Source organism: Chelonoidis abingdonii, chromosome 1 (genome assembly GCF_003597395.2).
Source record: "Chelonoidis abingdonii isolate Lonesome George chromosome 1, CheloAbing_2.0, whole genome shotgun sequence".
Taxonomy (NCBI): domain Eukaryota; kingdom Metazoa; phylum Chordata; order Testudines; family Testudinidae; genus Chelonoidis; species Chelonoidis abingdonii.
In genome coordinates, this window is record NC_133769.1 from 244,513,028 (window position 1) to 244,533,257 (window position 20,230).

Consider the following 20,230-nt stretch of genomic DNA (forward strand, 5'->3'; position numbering starts at 1 on the left):
TCCAAAGAAACTAAGAATGTAATGGATTCTAAACATACCTTTGCTGCAAAAAACCTTAAATGTACAAGTAATGCAACTTCAAATACTTATAACAATAAAATCTGTCTTCAGTAAGCACCAAAGCACCAAGCAAGTATTGATTCTATAGAGGAGATGGACTAACTAGAAATTGAACAAAACAGTACTGGAAATAGTGACCACATGGAAATATCCCTATGATAGCAGTTTGCTTCTAGACCAAGGCCCAGACTTTTAAAGGTATTTGGGCATTCCTGTGCTCAGCAATTGCAACATAACTGATTTAGGAGCCTAAATCTCATTTTCAAAAGGAATTTAGGCACTTAGGATGGAATTTTGGCTCCTAAGTACCCAAGTCTCTTTTGAAAATGAGATTTAGGGGCCTAAGTGCCTTAGGCACTTCTGAAAATTTTAATCTACTATTTTCTCTCTATGGTTTGTGCACTTGCTACTCTAGGGCAGAAAACATCTTAGAAGCTCCATTTCCTTTTACTACGTGGAAATATTTTCAGGCTCACCATTTCCCTTGCAAGCTTCACATTCTCATTGTGAAACAAGTCAGCTGGAGAGCACAGGCATCATACAGATTTACTGGGGGATGAAGAAAGATTTTCTGAACTTAAAAAAACAAACCCAAAAAAAAAAAAAAAACCTGAGGGGCGTATCAAAACAGTTAACTTTCAGAGTGAGGAAATTAACCGTTGCAGAAATATATGGTCATTTCCTGAGCCCGATGATCTGAGAAGTAACCAACATAAGACGTTTTCTAACAGCCAATCTGTCATTTATAGGCTTTTCATGCTACACCGTACACACTGGAGCAGGTAAGGACAACTTTTCACTTCTTTTTCATGCTCTTTTTTTAGAGTAGCTTTTCAGTAGGTGAAATACAGATTGGCTCATTTCCCTCCTATCCCCATATTCTTTACTTATGTAAAGAGCCCAAAATGGTCACTGAAAAGCAAAGAGCTTTATATGTTTGCATCACTGATGATTGGGCAATGTAGAAATAAAATGATTATTTTATGAGTTAAAGTGACTACATATTATAAAAAGGTAACTTTGCAATCAGTCAGAATTACAGCAGGCACTGTAGTAGGAAAAACAGCTAAAATGTTCACATAATCTATTATAATAAAGGGGCAACAGGTGTAAATTTTGCTTTTAGTAAGAAGAACAGTAAAAGATGTAATGCACTCCAAGTGACATCATAAAAGTGGAGAATCAGCTTCTAGTCTTTGATAGAAACCCAAATGAATAAACTTTGTACCCAATTTCTTTGTAAATCTGGACTAGATATGTATCTTTAACCTTTGCAGCGTTGCGATTTAAAGTCATTCTGAGATTGCGCCAGCAAAATATGTGCAGTGAAGTTTACAGCATGTGCACATGCACACAATAAGAATCATAAATATGCAGTCACACCATAAGAATATATAGTTTTACACTGGCTTTTGGTGACTGCCTCACAGCATAAGAGCAGAACTCTACAGACTAACACCAGACGGAAGTCTTCTTGTAGCACAGTGCACTTTTGCATCTTGTATTTGTTGTCTTTCACAATACACTATTTCTAGATGAAAGATTTTCCATATTTCAAAAAGGTCATTTGTAGGGCAGTTATAATAATGGCATGATGCCACCAGCCCATCACTACTCAATGATCCCTGGAAAGGTTCAGCTATTGTAGGCCAATGTTTTAAAAGGACCTTCTCTGCCCACAATCAGTTGTAGCATTAGACACTGGCTACCTGACTGTGCCTGCCATTTCGAATGAGCAACTTCTGGATTTTATTAATGGAAAAATACCTACATAGATTCTAGATAAGAGTTTCAAAAGCCCCCATGGGAATTAGGAACAAAAGTCCCATCAACATCCAATAGGGTTCCTAAGACATTTCTGTCTTAGGTACTTATACAACCCCCATTATTGTAGAATCTGAGCATCTCACAGTCTTTAATGTATTAACCTCACAGCATCCCAGTGAGGAAGAGAAGTGCTATTATCCCTATCATTCAGACAGGAAAGAGAGCTCAGAGGGTATGTCTAGACCAGTGGTCCCCAAACTTTTTACCTCACCTTTCTCTGTACCTCTGAAGCCAGGGCTGGGAACAGGGCTGCGGCTCCAGAAGGAGACATGAGTAACGGGGGGCAAGGCTGGGGCCACAGCTGCGGGCAGGACCAGGACCAGGAATGGATCCTCAACTGGAGGCCAAGGCCAGCAGCTCAGGCCCCAGGCATGGGAGCAGCAGTCAAAGCCGGGGGCAGAGCCTCGGGCACGGAACTAGTAGTGAAGCCCAGACATGGGGCCGGCAGCCGGCGTCCTGGAGTGCGGCCATGGGCATGGGGCCAGCAACCAGGGCCAGCAGCTAAGGCCTAGGTCAGGAATGGAGCTGGGTGGTGCTCCCTCCCCACCACTCCAGCCCCTTCCCAAGATTCTCTGTGCATCCCTAGGGGAGCACGCCTCACAGTTTGGGGACCTCTGGTCTACACTACAGCTAAGAGCAAACCTCCCAGCCCGGTACACAGATTTGTGTTAGCCTGGCTCACATTAGTGCTCTAAAATAGCTGGGTGGACATTGCAGTACCAGCGGAGGCTCAGGTTAGCCATCCAAGCTCAAGCTCAACCTGACCCCTGGGTCTGAGCTCAGGTAGCTAGCTTAAGCCTTTGCCATTGCCACAACATCCACACTGCTATTTTTGGCATGCAAGAGTGAGCCCTCGCCCCCCACAAATCTGTCTACCTGGTCTAGGAGGCTCACTTCCAGCTGCAGTGTCAACACACCGAGAGAGGGAGAGTGACTTGCTTAAGGTCACACAGGAAGTTGGTGGGGAGCCTGGAACTGAACCCACGTCTCCAGCTAGCACCCTGCACCTTTCTGCAGCCTTTTTCAAGATACTTCCAGGTATTTGTGACACTTTTACCCGGTATCATCTATACGTGCAATTAACTATGCAGGCAATTTTGCTCTCTGCAAAGCTTGCAAGTGCAAAAATGAGAGGCCAAGTTGAGGGTCTTTAAAAATTTGGCCAGTATATTCTTGCTCAGAATAAGTATTCTTGTTTGATGCTGGAATACCAGGTTGGAAGCAGGAGCGTGCACACAAAATTTAAATTCCATTCCTTTGGGGGGCATGTTCTGTGCCCCCACTGTGGCCCGGGCCACAGAAGCTCGTTCTCCCTGCTGCGGTCCCAGGACTGGAGGAGCTCAACCTTTCCAGGGGAATTTGCTCTCCCTGCCAGGGCCACGAGGCTGCTGTCAATTATTGGGGCAGGGGGCACACCTCTGCTTGCCCGCCCTCCCGCCCCTTGAGTACACCCCTGATTTGGAATGAGTACCAAAAGGAGAAAGGGGTAGGTTAGCTGTAGTGACAAAAATTGAAAGATTTACAAGAGAAACTGCCAGTGTGGTCTGCCACCATAATAAACCGTGTGTGGGCAGAAGGGTGGGGAATCATAGAACCATAGGGTTAGAAGGGACCCCAAGGGTCATCTAGTCTAACCTCCTGCCAAGATGCAGGATTTGTTGTATCTAAGCCATCCAAGACAGATGGCCATCCAGCCTTCTTTTGAAAACCTCCAGTGAAGGAGCTTCTATGACTTCTCTAGGCCGTTTCTTCCATTGTCCTACTATTCTTACGGATAGGACGTTTTTCCGTAGATTTAATCTAAATCTGCTAGGCTGTAGTTTGAACCCATTGCCTCTTGTCCTGCTCTCTGTGGCAAGAGAGAACAATTTTTATCCATCTCTTTTATGGCAGCCTTTCAAATATTTCTAGATGGCTATCATGTCTCCCCCTTGATCTTCTTTTTCCAAACTAAACATGCTCAGCCGCCAGGCCCCAACAACATCTCTTTAAGAAGCTCTGTTGTTAGGCTCGTGAAGCAGGCCTCCCATGGTCTCTTGCTGGAGAACTTCCACTGGAACATGGGGAGCAGGGCTCCTATGGCCTCTCTGTGAGTATTTGCACCCTAGGGTAGGCAAGAAGGGCTGTTAAATGAGCATAGTGGAGTTCCATGGCTATTATCTCTCAGTCATTCCTTACTGTTTGCTTTGCTTACAAATAAAAGGATGGTCTTAAACTGAAACTGAGGAGGCCAGATTCCATTTCCCAGTACTACAGTTCTGATTCAATTTCCGAACCTTCAGATTTGTTCCCATATTTTTTGTCTCTTGTTCTTTTGCCTTTGTCCAAAAATGTTTCATTCTGTTTAAGTACAGTTTGAAAATGCAGTTGTACTCCGAGAAGTGACTCTGTAGAACTGGCATCATGGGTTCCAGGTTTGCTGTGCCGTAACGAGCTGCAGATCAAACATGCTGGATTTACAAGTAAAAAGAAGCTTGTTTGCTTGTTCTGACCACCAGCCCTGAAAACTGCATGGATTCTGAAAGTCAAGCTGGTTTTCTTTCTGGGTCATGTATTACATGAAGGAAGCCTGGTAGTAGCTTCATAGTTAGGACTGTGTTCTAAAAATGGATGTAAAATGAGCAATACACTCCAGTTTTTTGCTAAAAGAAATTTCTCACAGGGTTAGATTTGATGCCCTTTGAATTGTCTGTGTAGTTTTTGTTGGGTTTCTTATACATTTTTAATGGGAAGCCTTTGAGGGCTCTGGCTGAAAAACCTACTTTTCATTGTTGATGAATATTTCTTTTAAAAAAAAGCCATCATCTACTTCCACAAAACTTCGTAATGAGGTGGATCTTGAGTAGGTCTGGTACAATAGCTAATTTTTAAAAAAATGTTGGGTCAGCCATTATTTATGTTATAACTGAAAGTTTATGCCCTACGCACATTGCTGATGGATGGGAGTAGAGTGCCTGGAAGCTTAGTGTATGGGGGCTAGACACACAAACCCTTTTTGCATAAAAGGCTACATTTTTCTATCGTATTTTATCCTATAACTGCTATGGGTACATAATCAGTTGCTGATGGATTCTCGACACTGCTTCCACCACAGGACCCCTTGCAGAACCTCCAATTAAGTACTGAAATAATTAGAAAATTAATACACAAAAAATCTTCACTGTGAAGCATTTAGAATTGCTACATACACAAACCCACAGAAAAGCAGGCAAGTGAAACGTGAAGTCATCTAATAGCACATACCATGTAGGCCACTGTCACAGATCCGATACAGCACCCCCTCCAGGCCACCCAGCAGATTGCTGTAAAGGACTCAGCCCCTGGGTCCCCAGAGTGTATTAAGCCTCTGGAGCCTGAATGAAGCCCAGACACTACCCCAATCTTTGGGTCCCTAGGCACACCCTCAGAGTGCAACCCAGCGTCCAACATTCCCTTCTGAGAGCTGGAACCCACTGTCCAGCTGACTAGCTCCTGGACTCATTGCTGACCCTTCAGACTCTCCCCTACCTAAAAATATCCTCTCCCAGAACTCCTCTCCAAGATGTGAATCTTCTCATTTACAGTTCCCTCTTTCCGGAGGCATGTGGCAGTTGTGAGGAATAGAACACACAGACACTTTGCTCAGCATTTAACTCATTCTTGCTTTTTTATTTAACAAAGCACAAGAGAGTACAGATCATTTAAAAAACAACAAACACCCTAGCTGCAATGCCCCTCATTAGTTCACCATTTCCTTGGGAGTCCTTGGGGGATCATCTGGGCTCAGGAAGTCAGGCAGGCAGCATTTTCCCTTCCTCATAAGACTATATCAGCGCCCATCACCTTGAGCCACTAAAAGTGCCAAAGATCCCAAATACATCCACTGACCTCTCCCTAGAAAAAAGAGTTTTCCTGGGGAGGCACTATCCTATTCTCTAGAGTTACGACATTTCAGAGAGAAGCAAGTTAATTCAACTAACCTCTGTTGTTATTCTTTTGCCATCAGCCTTTGGAATTTCTGTCCAATATGGAGTCAAAGAGACAACAGAGAAGGCAAAAGGTTGCACTGTAGCCTATAGAGCTAGCCTGCTTGCATATATATCTTTTCTTATGAGTCGATCATTTGTCACATTATAGGTTTGCTATTGGTTTTATAACAGGTTTATCAATTTGTATTAGAGTAGTTTAACTGTAATGCAAGGAACCTAAAGGCAACGACCTGTATGTTAATCTAAAGCAAGTTAACATATATATGATCAAGATCTTTATGTTAGATAGGTGGTGACGAGCTAAAACATACAGTATATATGTTTGTGACCTTTCACATAGATAACTGGGCAAGTTAAAGCAAATTGGTGGTTAAGACCACCCAAGTTCATGGACTTTTTCCAGAGTTAACAGGTACATCACAAAGAACACAGAAGTAACCAAAATAACCAGTGAAGACAGAAACAACAGAGGTGAGGATGAGCTAATGGGCTGTAATAGTTACGAGTATTGCTTAATACGCATGAACATGCCAGCCCATAGAGTAAGTGTACCCTAACATTTTTGTGGGTGAGGAAGTTAAGTTTGGACATGGAAGGAGGGCACTTAGGATCAGGCCCCATAATAGAGGCAAGCCACTATGTTGGGAAAGTTAAGCTTGTTTATTGTCAGCTCATCATTGTTAGTTCTTAATAGTTAGTTTTAAGTAAACGCTACATTAGCTTCTGAGATCTTTCTATAGCTTTTTGCTCCAGCTTCTTCTAAGTTCTTCACCTCTCATTCAAGACTTGAGGAACCTGGACCATTGAACTCTCTTGGCCTGCCAGGGGCAAGGCTGGTCTTTTGTCTCTTATCACTAGATTTTCAAGGACGGGTGTGAGTATAGGAATCGAGAAATCTTTATAGTACATAATACCACCTGCACTGCTAGAACAATATTACTGCTTTTGTAATTGGTTGATTATTTGATTGCTATTGCATTACTGTTCCATTTAACTCAGGAAAAGGCTTAAAGATGCCTTTTGTTCTCAGTGTGAGTTTCCTAATCAGACATCTTGATGGTTCCCTGTGTAGCCTGACTCTGGGACAAGAACCTTATTATCTTCTGATCAGATTAATTGGTGAGCCTATAACCCATATTATCTAAACAATATTATTAATCTCCCATCAAATCAGGCAACAGTTGCAGTTTGTAGTTTGGTAATGATACATAGAGAGTTCATAATTTCACGCAGAATTCATATATTGTACAGACAGATTCCCAAAATGTCACATCCTCTACACAGAAACACACACTTTACCCTTGCCACAAGTACTGTGCACCGCAGACCACATACCACAACCTTCCATCTGCCCACCTTGGGATGCCAGCTTTCCATCGCTCTCCTCAACTCCCCTCCTGCACACACACAACCCTTGACTAAACACTTTGAACATAAACAACTACTGCAATGAAAACCCACAACTAGTAGCATTGGGGAAAATAATATGGAAAAACGGTAGGTGCAAAAGAACAAGAGAGGGCAGCGCTTCTAACAATTGGGCTCAGTTGTGGGTGCTGAATACGCACTTTTGGAAATCTGGCGTATAAATGCTTTTGAGCTAACTAGCCCATTTGAAAACTGATCGTGTTATCTGTGCTTGTGTGAACTGAGAAATATCTTGAGATTTGATCATTTTGAAATACAAAATTCTTAAAGTTATTGTTTTGGGGCTCTTTTTGCAGCTCAGACATGTACGGAAAGTAAAATCTGTTACAGTGTGGAAGCACCAGCTCCGATCAGATGAAAATTCCCTAGGGAACTGCCTGTAAGTCTGACCAACATTTTGTACTCATATGGTTGTGTTTTAAGATGAAAAGTGTTGTGTTTTGTAGCAGTCTTTACTACCTAGATTGGGCAGATCAGTGACAGATGGAGTGAGAGAATGTTCAAGAGAATCTGATATATATTGGGATAAAATTAAGAAAGGACTCATTTAGGTTGAATGTTAGAAATAATTTCTAAATAATTAGTTCAATAAGACTGAGGAATAATCACCCAGGCACAAAGGAGGAAGCGCCATTGTTTGAAAGTAAACATTTAACGCTCATTTGGACACAATCCTGTTGTCCCTGAGTCTACAATGATGAAAAATGTTCTCAAATGAACCAGCACCAATCCTCGCCAAGAGGTGTGGAAAAATCTGCCAATTCTCATAAGTATAGGCTGCAATAGTAGTGGCACCTATAGTTAAGGTTGCCTATCACGTCCCATTATAAGATGCAGTATTCAGTTGCTTATAACTTTGCCAAATGCCAACCATTCTGGCTGAAATCTTCCGTGCCAAGTGTCTGCCTCTTGGGGAATATATTTTCAAAAATTTCAGTAGAAATGTTTCAGCCATATCTCAGAATGAGGTTAGGGAAAAATACATAGTTTAACATGTGAGAAAATGTTTGCAGTTGTTTTGCTGAGAGACTCCAGCACCTCTAAGCTTTGGAGCAGGTGCTTGAAATTTGCCAAGAGGGACATGCCTTTTTGCCAGTCCCATGAAAATCTGCCTGAATCTGGCCAACTTATGCGCTTCCAAAAAGCACATTTCACACAAGCCCAGTAGAAGTTTGGCAGCTAAATTCTCCAGAGTCTGTCTTCACTGAGCACGCTCCATTCCAGGCTTCAGAGGACTCTGTGGCATTAGGCACAGACACATTTGAGGAGGGCACTAGGAAATCTGAGATATGGCTGGTTGGATTCAGATCTCTGCAGTGTAGATGCTGAAGCCCCAGGTTGTGGCTCAGCTTCAAAAATTCTCAGTCTATGGTAACCAATCAGCGTAGATGCTCAAGCCCTCTGTCCTCTAACCCAGGGTCCACCAACTTGAATTCCACTAATCCTGGGCTTACACTGCAGAGTAGACATAGCTGGACAGCTGGAAGATTCTCTCTCCTGTGCTCTCAGGGTATGTCTACGTTGCAATAAAACACCTGCAGCTGGCCTGTGTCAGCTGACACGGGTTTGCGGGGCTCAGACTGCGGGGCTATAAAAATTGCAGTGTAGATATTTAGGCTCATGCCCAGGGTCTAGGCAGCCATTCTGTGACAAATTCCAGGGTTTGTTTTTCCCATTCCACTATGGAATGATATTTTTTTTCCAAATCTTGGATTTTTTTTATGACATGGAAAAATCTTGTTCCTTCTCAGCGCTAATTAAAAGAAATACTGAATATGGATAGAATTCAAGTTTCAAGGGACTCTCATAAAATGTCCCGATGCGCAGCACAGCCCTAATTTATTACCTGACACCATCTAGAAATATGCACTGAATGAGATAGCAGTCATGCGGAAAAAATAGTATGTGATGATAATTTGGCTCCCTTGTGTATGTGCATTAGAAGTTTCACGGGCAACCCTAAACGTGGCATTTCCTAACTTCTGAGCACTTGACTTTGCAAACTTAATTTTCATTAAATATAGGTTTTTATATGTAATAGTTATAGAAGACTAGTGGACAGGCAACACAGACCCCAACCTTCACATGCCAATCTAGGCGCCAAGTGGAAAGTCAAGAGCCCTGGCCCATGTCTACAATTCCCCACCACAATGATACATTACAGAGGCACAGGGATCTGCTTACAAAAGTGCACCAAGGGCAATAATGGGAAGTGACAGCAGATAACTGCAGAGAAAACTACGGTTTTCCAGGTTGATTGTAAAGTACTCAAGGAGCCGTAGCACGGCTCACATTGCAAGACACAGATAATACTATAGACAGGGAATGGTAAAGGAATGGTTAGTAGTGGGTGAATGAAACTGTGCGAGGTTCCAAAAGTCATTGAGAACATTTCAGACAGTCTGCATGGTCAGTAACGTTACAATACTTAAATCTGTCACTCTAGGTTCGTTAGAGCCCACCAATGGTATCTCAGTGTGGCATTTTGACAACACAGAAGGAAAGGAAATAAGGAATCTACATTTTTAGACGCAACCCCCCTATAGGTCACTTCAATGTTGATGACCACAAATGAGTATTTGGTAACAATTTTTCAGTCGACAGAAATACACAGCTCCTCAAAATCCATTTTGCAGATCAATCACCATTTGAGTGAGCAAAAGCTGATGGGTGCTAAATTCCCATTGACTTCAATGGGCGTAAGTTCAGGGCCTAAACTAAACTGCTTTATATATATGTTAGACAAAAACCCTGACAGCCAAAATCATTAACTGAATACATGTCTAGGCTTAAGCAATGACAACTAAATACATTTTCAAACAAAATAGCTGAAAGCCAGTTCTTCCTTTAATTCCATGCAAAGATCTGACTTCTCGGTCATGTGTTTTAACTCCAGGAGCTAATGGAATCACCTAACACCTCTAGCAGGACAAACTAGCAACAACCTGCTCCGCAGTGGGCATTAGTGATCTTGTCAGCTTCTGCACTAGAAGCATGGAACTCTAAACTCAGGTTTGGCAAGTAAAAAAGCCGGACAAATTCCCACTTGAAATAAGTCACGTTTCAGGGTGCAGGGTGCATCCTCTGAGAGATTCGGGGTCTCAAACTGTGAATTTTTTTAAAAAGCATTTTCACTTCATTAAATTAAATCAAATGTATCCTGTGGAAACTAAACTATTTTCTAGAGAACAAGTACCCAGTGCAATTTCACATGCTGTATTGGCCCAATATCTGCTTGTTCTACTCACATGATTATTCCTTTCGATATCAGTGGGATTACTTGTTGGAGTAAAGGAGGGAGCCATAAAGGTAGTTAGGAGCCTAAGTCCTGTTTTTAGACACCACTGTGATCTATAACCTCCCATTTGGCTGCCACCTAACCCTATAGGTGCCTAAACCCACTGAGCATTTAAGTTTTTGCAGTAAAAGTTCCCTAGGCACCTACGTTTCTGCCTCTGGGCATGTGCCCTGCTGATTCACTCAGAGTGTCCAGGCATCTATTCCCACCTAAGCCCTGGAACAAACTAGAAACCTGGGGGAAGCTAGGTGTTCCTCTGCCTAAGATGCATGTGGAGCCTGATCTGGTAGGCTTGCTCAGAAGCCACTTAACTTCACCTTAAAATCTTTAGCCCAGTGGTTAGGATGCTCACTGGGATCTGAGAGATTCCCAGTTAAGTGCCCCATGAAGCTAATGAAGAGAAAGGATTTGAACAGGGAGCTGCTACCTCTCAGTGAGTACTCTAACTACTGGGATACAGAGTTGTTCTAACTCTTTCTCTGGCCCAATGAATATTTATCTATTAAAGAGTAACAACTTCAATAGGCAAGGCTGAGGGAGACCCACATCAGAAGATTCCATAGTCTACATTCAGAAGTGCTCTCAATGTGGTACCTGCCTGCCATTGCCAGCCACTATATATATGGATTGGACTATCAGCAAGGCTAGCCACCATGTAGAGCCTTCCTCCCACTACAGCCAAATCGGTTTACTACCAGTATTTTGTCAGCTTCAACTTTGCCTTGTAAATCTGAAAGAGGTCGTAAATAAATGTGACATTTTCTCATGTTCAACAGACCAGAAACATACAAGCTGGATGAGTGCTAGAAATAGAAGTCACAGGTCTACAGAAAGTATTTTTGCAGCCAGCTCTGAGCCTCATTGTACAATGTGGTGCACCCTCACTTCCTGTTAACTTCACTGGGAGCTAGGCACGCTCACCAGTGGGTATTCACAAAATGGAGCTGCTATGCGCAAGGAATGCAGTTTGTCAAGCTGCATTTGACTCTTCATTTGCAGATGGATTTTATAGTGGCATCTATAGTGGTCATTAATTCTGACCATATTTTACAGCCCTTTGTACCGATGCTGCAAAGACGTCCAGCCCCACATTTCTACAATTCTGTGACCTGATGAACTTGTTGCCTGCAACAAACTGGCTTTCAGTAAAATGCCTAGAGGAAAAATAAAAGCAGCTTTGCGGGGTGGTTGGGTAATTGCCCTTTGTTGGTATCATTTTTATTTAAAAAATGACAGTGAAAATATCCAAATTATCCTGGTGATAAACTGACGACTTTAGCTCTTTGTGACATCAGCTAGGGCCCAATACTGCAAACCTGTAGCTCTGGGGAAGGACAAGTGTTATCCTGTGGAGATTCCCCTACAGGTCATAGGGCCCATCCCCAAACCTCCAAATAATACCTCAAAATAATTCTAAATGGCCAACGTTGTTATAATGAGCAATGAGCCTTTCCCCTCTAAGTCCAGTCCAGGTTGTCAGAGAACAACTGTTATCACTTGACAGTGTTTGATGACTTACGTGAAGCATCAGAAAAACTAGCATCTCAATTAGCATTTTTAGTGTCAGCCCTAGTAGTGAGGGTAAGTGTACTATCACTGTCCTTTACTGCTGGTCCTTGCCTTTTAGGTGCCCCTTGGACTCTTTAGGGTATGGCTACAGAACAATTAGACACCTATGGCTGGTCTGTGCCAGCTGGTCTGTGCCAGCCCCTCAGGCTGTGGGGCTGTTTCACTGCAGTGTAGGGCTGCAGCCTGAGCTTTGTGACCCTCCCACCTCACAGGGTCCTAGAGCCTCAGCTCCAGCCCAAGCCTGGAATACTACATTGCAGTGAAACAGCCCCTTAGCCAGAGCCCCATGAGCCTGAGCCAGCTGGCACAGACCAGCCACGGGTGTCTAACTGCTGTGTAGACAGACCTCTAGACATTGCTGTGTAGACATGCACTTAGCACGAAGGAGGCCCCATCTGGTTGGCCTCTAGGACCATTGCAATATAAATGTTAAATCATAATCATAAAGCATAACCGTCAGATTGATAAAATATAACAACTGATTTCAGATACAATAGAGAAAACCTGCAGGGAAATAAAAATCATATAACTACCCAACTAGCTTAGCTAACTAGTTGTGTAATAACAGAAATCTTGATTATAGAAAAGAAATATTAGGTAAGAAATTAGAATCTTGCATTTAAGGGCACAACCCTTTTCCATCAAAGTCAGCGGCAAAGCTCTCGCTGAGTCCACTGGGAAAATAATTCAGCACTTATCTCTCTCTCTTTCTCTCTGTACCATCACCATGTCACCTAGGGTCTCTATACTATGCAGTCAGAAATGTGATTGCAGCTTGGGTAGCTATATATCTAGCATGGCTAAGAATAGCAGTGCAGATGCAGCAGAGCAGAGCAGACTTCAGAGCGAGCTGTGGAAGCCCACCTGGAACACTGAGTAGGGACATGTATTGCCAGCCCGCATTGGAGTCCACCCTGCGGTGTCTTCACTGCAGTTTTTAGTGAACTAGCAACATTAAAGCTAGAGCAGAAATTCCTACCTAAGTAGCAGTCACCCCTCAGTGCGAAGTGTAAATGTACTCTTGGTGTTGTGCTGCTGTTTGACGTCCTCCTCAGTGACTGCATTTCCTCTCATTATAGCTAAACCACTTACCATTAACTCTCCTTTTGAAGTGGTAGGAATGCAAAGCTAGAATGTAGCACAAGAGTCATAGTGACTTCTGATTCAAAGAGATGTTCCCTTGATAATGCAAGTAAAAATATTAATTGCAGTAGCACCCAGAAGCCTTAACCGGGTCCAGGCTCCATTGTGCTAGGTGCTGCACAAATACATGACAGTCCCTGTCTCAAAGAGTTTACAGCCTAAGTATTTTTCTTTTACTTTGTCTCTATCAAACACAAACAGTGAGGATGAACTTCAGTCACTGTCTGTTCCCTTTTATACCACGATCTTGCAAAAACTTATGCATGTGCTTACAGTTATGAACCTAAATAACTCAATGGGATTGAACATGTACATAAGTTAAGTAGGTGCCTAAGTGTTTGCATGATTGGGGCCTTCCTTCTGTTACCCATCAGCCCTGTTTTTTTCTGTTGTCCTTAGAGCCTTGTCTAACAGAGGCAAATTTCCTACAGCTTTCCCATTGCTGCTAACACTGGTACCACTGCATTGCAATTAGCAATTTTGGAAGTTCTGTGTACCGACGAGGTAAAAATGAACAAGGTGTGGATTAGATTTGCTCTGAAAAATTCCAATACACTTAACATAGTGTTAAAAGCAGGTTGTCTAGATTAGGGCTCCTGACATTACTAACACTGTGGCTGCCAAGCCACTCTCAACACCAGTGAGCATTTACTAGACAATCTCTCTAGCAGAGACAAGGCCATGTATTGCATAGTTTTGCTAAAGAGAAAATATGACCTCTTCGTAATAGCAACAAGCAAAGACACCTTTAAAAGTGCTTCACATTTTGTCTCTTTGACAATGCTCATCTGTCTTAGATGGCTAGTGCTTAGGTCAGTTATACCGCATCTTAACAATCCTACCTGGTTCATTATTATATCTAATAGCAAAATGCATAAATGCAAATCCAAATAAGAATAATTTCCATACCAATACTGAAAGACCATACAAACTGAACCATCCGTTTGCTGCTAGAAATGGTCCCTTCAGTTAAGGGCTGAGGGATGAGTGGGAAACTAGCACCTGTTCTTTGAATAAACAGGAGGTCTTCAGGTTTCAAAGTGGCCATCACAACTTTTACTAACATGACAAAATGAACTTACTTTTTTTGTGTACTTTCCCCTCTTGTTTGTGCACTTTGTTTTAAATGGGACTGACCCCCTCCTCTGCCTTACAGATTGTTTCAACCACTACTTCCTGCTTTCTCCTCCCTTCTGTTTAACTCTTTGTTTGTTGTTTCTCAGGCTCCATAATTAAGCCGTTTAGTCTCATTTTTCTTCTCTAGCTTTGGTCTATGAATAGATCATTTGTATTTCTCCTCCATTAATGGGTGTGTGGGGACTGTGCTACTTTTTTCAGCTGGTTTCATAGTTGACAGGAAGAAGGAGTGTGAAGACTTAATAAAATGGTTTGGTGGGGAAGGTGGTTTTCTCTAGCTCTTATCCAGAAGTCACCTTGCATTCTCTTTCAGGAGGTGATCTTTTCCTGATCGTTCATTTTCTAATGCTATCATAGGACACGTTACAGACCTATCCCCAAATACCTTTAACAGTGACTTGATTCTCCACTACCTTCCTTACACCTTGTGTCAGCGCATACTGCTGTTTGCTCTTCCTGTGCATTTGTAGTGTGGGTAATGAAAGGAAGTTGCCAGAGACAGCTGAGGTCTTGTGTTGGGGCTGGTGTGTGCGCACAGCTACTGCTCTGTGTGCCTTCCATACATCTAATTCTCTTTAGCGGCTGACGCTGGAAGCTCATAGTTTCTCACTGATCCACCCTGCAGTATGATTCTACGGGTCTGATTTTCATTTATTCATCTGGCAGCATAAATAGGCCCTGAAGGGGTAGAAATAGCCCCCCTGGAATACTCCCTATACAGATAATCTCCTCAGCTGATGCAAGCACTTGATACTGGTCCTGCTCCCAGTATGTCAGGGTAGGGAGGGGGCAACCAATGCTTAATTTGTGAAGAAAGAGGTGCTGGGGCTCAAGCAATTTTTTTTTACATTCATAGCTGATGTGGCGAGCCCAGAGGTGCTGGGGCTATGAACTGCCAAGCCTAGTGGTGCTGGAGCACAGTCCTGGCAAGCCCTGGTACAAATTAAGTACTGGGGCAAGCCAGGGATGGGAGCAGGGACATAACTGCAACACAGTGTACTACAGTTATTCTCTGCTTCCCATCAGACTGCTCTAAATTTCATGGAAGGCTGAGCAAGCCCCTGCAGGCCTAAAAATATGAGTGCAAATGAGCTTGTCCACCTGCCTCTTTCCAAAACATACGGGCAGGAAAACTGAGACCTCTGATTCTAAGTAAAGAGCATCATCCAGCTGTTCTGTGACTTCTCCTGCCATTATGGGCAAAACTCTGCCCAGTCTTGCAGAAGTGCAATTGAGAGAGAGTAGAATCAGGCAGTGTTCCTCCCCAACCCATCCTCTCCGTGTACCTGTTGGGCCGGTTATACACCTGTGAGCGCTTGGCAGCGGATGCAGCCAAAATGTTTGAGGCACCATTGCCTGGAAGGATTGGTCAGCTGGCTTGGGGTGATCTTCACCTGTCAGAGAACTTTAACTTAAAAGGAGAAGAGACTGAGACAAAGCAGTTGCAGAAAAAAAGTCAATTTAACAGATTATTGATAAACAACACATGAAGGGGACAGTGTGTGAAACAGGAGACAGCTTACTAAGTATCACTCTGAGTGCGCATGCTGCAAAGAAAGTAGAAAAAGATCTTTCAGCACAAAGGATGGGAGTCTTAAAGGTGCAGAACCCTTGCAAAGACAAGCACTTTGGCCCATGTTGTGTCTCCAAGATCCATGTGCTGAGAGGGGCCTTTATGTGTAGATCTGCCTTCCCACATGTGGAAGGGTGAGGCATAGCTGCCTTCATGACCCTGGCCTCCCCTTCCTGGGACCCCTGAGGTTCTCACAGGAGTTGTGGGTGGGGCAAGCCATGGAGGAGGGCACACTATAGAGTTGCTCAGGGAAAGACAATACAGCATTTCTCAGCTCCACTGCTTTAAGAGGATACGGTAGCATCTCCTTCTGGGAAAGCCCTGATAGCACAGCTCCAAGGGACCCATGCTGCCAGGAAACAGAAGGAGATTCCTGGGCTCCAGAGTCAGTGCAGATGCACCAGGTCTCCATCCAATGGCCTTGGCCTTTTGTGGACCCCCCAGGGTCCTTAGTACTTGGAGGGAAAACTGCCAGCTGCTTCCTTGGCTGTTCCCTGATAGAAATATTTGGAGTGGAACTCTATGAACTTCTGGTGGAGTTTTCCCTCTCCTCAACCCTGTACATAAGGTTTTACCATGACTCAGTGACTTTAAGGCCAGAAGGAACCATCATGACCATCTAGTCTGACCTCCTGCACACCACAGGCCACAGAACCTCGCCCACCCACTCCATAATTCTTGGCTGAGTTACTGAAATCTAGCAATCTTGAGAGATGGTAATCAGGCCTGTAACTATTATTTATTATTGCATGTTTGAGTAGGTGTAATACCTGCCATCTTGGCTGACACAAAGGACTGAACTGGAGACCTCCAGAACTAAAAGTCTAAGCCTTGGTAGCTTGAGCTAAAGATTCAACAACTGTAGGTGGGAGCTGTAACAGACTCTTACACAGTGGGGAGAAAGATAACACATATTGACTAGTGGGTTACATAAGTACGCTAAGATTTGGCTGTAAGTGGCATAGCAGGCATGGGTTTAGCATGTGCTTTCTATAGGAAGGTGCGTTCTAACCAAATTAACAGTCTCTAAAAATGTTGGTGGCTTTCTGTGCTGCTTGTGTGATTGAGCTGCCCCTGCCCACAATCACTTTATACACCCAAGTTTCCAAAGAACCTTTTTCAAAAAACCAAAACTTGCTCTTGTCAGTTGAACTTGTGCGGTGTGAGGTTATGTGGGTTCCTGAACTTGCTGAAAGGGTTGTGAATAATCTATTAAATCAAAAATCCCCACCCAGCAAACAACGAGAACAGAAACTGGGCTGCAGTACATGGTGTAATAGTAGGCACTTGATGCCTACAGAAATGCAGCCAGAAAATCTCACTGTACCCTGCACTCACTGTCCAAAGACAGGATACTGAGCTAGCTGGACCTTTAGTCTGACCCAGTATGGCCATTCTTATGTTTACATGGAGAGTGATTTTCTAAAGTGACCAGTGATTTTGGGTACCTCTGTTTTTGGGTGCCCAATTTGAACTCCCTTAAAGAGTTCTAATTTTCAGAAAATACTGAGTACCCACCCCTGAAAAGCAGTCCCCTTACAGTCTCAAGTAGGGCGTCCGGAAAATCACTAGTCATGTTGGAAAACCTTGGCTTAACTTTTGAATTATTTCCTTGGCCTTGTTTCATCATGGTTGCCTCATGGAGCTACTCAATATACTTCTGTGGATCTGCAAAGGTTATGTTGCAGGGGAGCGGCCCTAGGCTCTGTCCTGCAAAACCATGACACTTGCTTAGCTTTACCATGTTAGCAGGTAAAGCTGAAGACAACAGGACTATCCAAATGCTTAAAGTTATGCATATATGTTAGGGTTTGAAGCATGAGGGTTAGTTTCTACAAGGGGCTTCACAGGAGCACATTCACCTGATGTATTGGCCAACACACTTTCCCAGCCCACTGCTGCTTACTTTGGGGGTTGGCATGAACAAGAGTGAATCCAGTCAATAATATTTACAAATTTTATGAGGTAGTTTTAAAACTCAGAAACAACTTTGTCTCTCTAGCAGAGAAAAAATTAAATGACTAGAGGGTTGCCCAGAACTCATAAAAGAACAGAAGCAGCTTCTGAAGCAAAGGAGCTAATGCATTACACCAAAAGACTTCATCTTATGACAAGCAATAAGTGCTCCTAGGCCAAATCAGATTAGTAATATAGGCTAGGTGTTGGCAATTTCCAAAGGCTTACTGTTCTTTTTATAATAATAAAAGTTAGCACTTCTACAGTGATGTACATGTCCAAAGTGATAGACAATCATGGACTAATTAATCCTCACATACCCCTGAAAAGTAAATAAGCAAGTATGATCATCTCCCTGGTTTAGATGGGGAAACTAAATCAGAGAAGAGAAGTGACTTGCCCAAAGTCACTTAGTAAGACAGTGACGGAGCCAGCACTGAAAGTCAGGATTATCTGAGTGCCAAAGTCATTCACTCTTCTCCAGTGTCAGGGCACCAGCTGCAGCAGGGTCAGTCTCCTAGCAACATACTGGACACAGCTGATCCTGGAAGGGGCTGCCTAACTGATTGCATTTCCTGATTGATGGAGGGATAGATTCAGCAGCGCCCAGAACTTGCTGGCTACTCAATGTGTTCACCATCGTTGATTCCCCTGATCTCACTTCCTGACTGCATTTCTGGCTCACCCATGGACTCTGACATTTGGCTTCTGATCCCTGACTCTGACACTTGGCTTTTTTCTTGACTGTGCCCCTGCATGTCCCACGGTTCTGACTCTTGAATCTAACTTGGCTGTGCTTTAACCTCCAGACATGGCCCACTCCTGTGGTTCTCTCCTTCAGGCATCAGGACTGGCCCACAACATTTTGACACCTGAGGCGGGGAGCTTAAATGATGCACCCATGCCCCCTCGCTTGGGCCAAAATTTTGAAAGGTCTCAATTCTGCCTTCTTCCTGTTCTACTCCTCTCATGGTACTGCTCTGCTACCTACCCCAAGAAAAGAGAACAACTTAAAATGCCTTGTTCACAAATTTTAAATCACACTAAACTTTCAAATGCCTGAACAGCAAAAGTAACTTTTCTTGTCTGCATAGTAAACACTGGCATTTTTATCTGTTTGAATAATCAAAGTGGTGTTTTCCGTGCCTTCTTGGTTGCAAAGATTTGAAATGCTTCCTGAAGGTCCACAGTCTGGGTGAGCTATTGCCCTATTGAGATAGTTGCAAGGCTGACCAGCCTCTCCTGTGTCATTGTGGAGCATAGATGTGTTTTTATTAACTTCAGCATGGAGAAGCTGCGTTCTCCACTAGCAACTGTTACAGGAAGTGTTAGAAGTATGCTTAGAGCAACAAAAGCATTTGGAAAGAGGGTGGTCATCGTATTTGCGCACATATATTCCAGAACAGCCTCTGGAGTTGATCCTGCCAAAATGTATCTTGAAAGGGCTTTTAGTTCAGCACCTAAATCACTTGCATCAATATTGCATCATGTGTCAACACTGTCTCTAGTGCCCTGCATTGCTGGTATAGGTATTCTTCAGGTATAGTGAGGAGTTTTATAACAATAATTGGAGACATATCTACCTTCTAGAACTGGAAGAGACCTTGAAAGGTCATTGAGTCCAGCCTTCACTAGCAGGATCAAGTACTGATTTTTTGCCCCAGATCCCTAAGTGGCCTCCTCAAGCATTGAACTCACAACCCTGGGTTTAACAGGCCAATGCTCAAATCACTACACTATCCTTCCTCCATGTTTTGGAACATCATACAACAGCCAAAATATACTGCTGTGTTCCTTGAGCTGCATGAAACCTTCTTCATAGATTCATAGACTCTAGGACTGGAAGGGACCTCAAGAGGTCATCGAGTCCAGTCCCCTGCCCTCATGGTAGGACCAAATACTATCTAGACCACCTAATAACATTATCTAACCTACTCTTAAATAATCCCAGAGATGGAGATTCCACAACCTCCCTAGCAATTTATTTAGTGTTTAACTACTTACAGTTAGGACTTTTTCAATTCCAACCTAAATTCTCCTTCTCAGTTTAAGCCCATTGCTTCTGTTCTATCATTGAGAGGCTAAGGTGACAAGTTTTCTCCCTCCTCTTGACACCCTTAGTACCCTGAAACTTGCTATCATGTCCCTCTCAGTCTGCTCTTTTCAACTAATTAACCCAACTTTCAGCTCCTTACAGGTCAGTTCTCAAGAACTTTAATCTATCTTGTTGCTTTCTCTGGACCTTCTCCAAGTGTCTCACATCTTTCTTGA

At 43.2% G+C, this 20,230-nt stretch overlaps 1 protein-coding gene across 3 annotated transcripts in view; it reads left to right on the plus strand.

Annotated features, from left to right (window-relative positions):
- Nucleotides 1-516: 516 nt before the first annotated feature.
- Nucleotides 517-20,230, plus strand: part of LOC116829685 (P2Y purinoceptor 8) — a 49,091-nt gene continuing 29,377 nt past the window's right edge. The window contains exons 1-2 of one of the 3 annotated variants that reach the window (XM_032788649.2): nt 517-842; nt 7,580-7,662. The gene's annotated coding sequence lies outside the window, so the exon portion shown is untranslated. Of the gene's footprint in view, nt 843-2,837; nt 2,926-7,579; nt 7,663-20,230 lie in introns of those variants that run through there. The other 2 variants (XM_075060732.1, XM_032788655.2) reach the window with 2 other exon arrangements.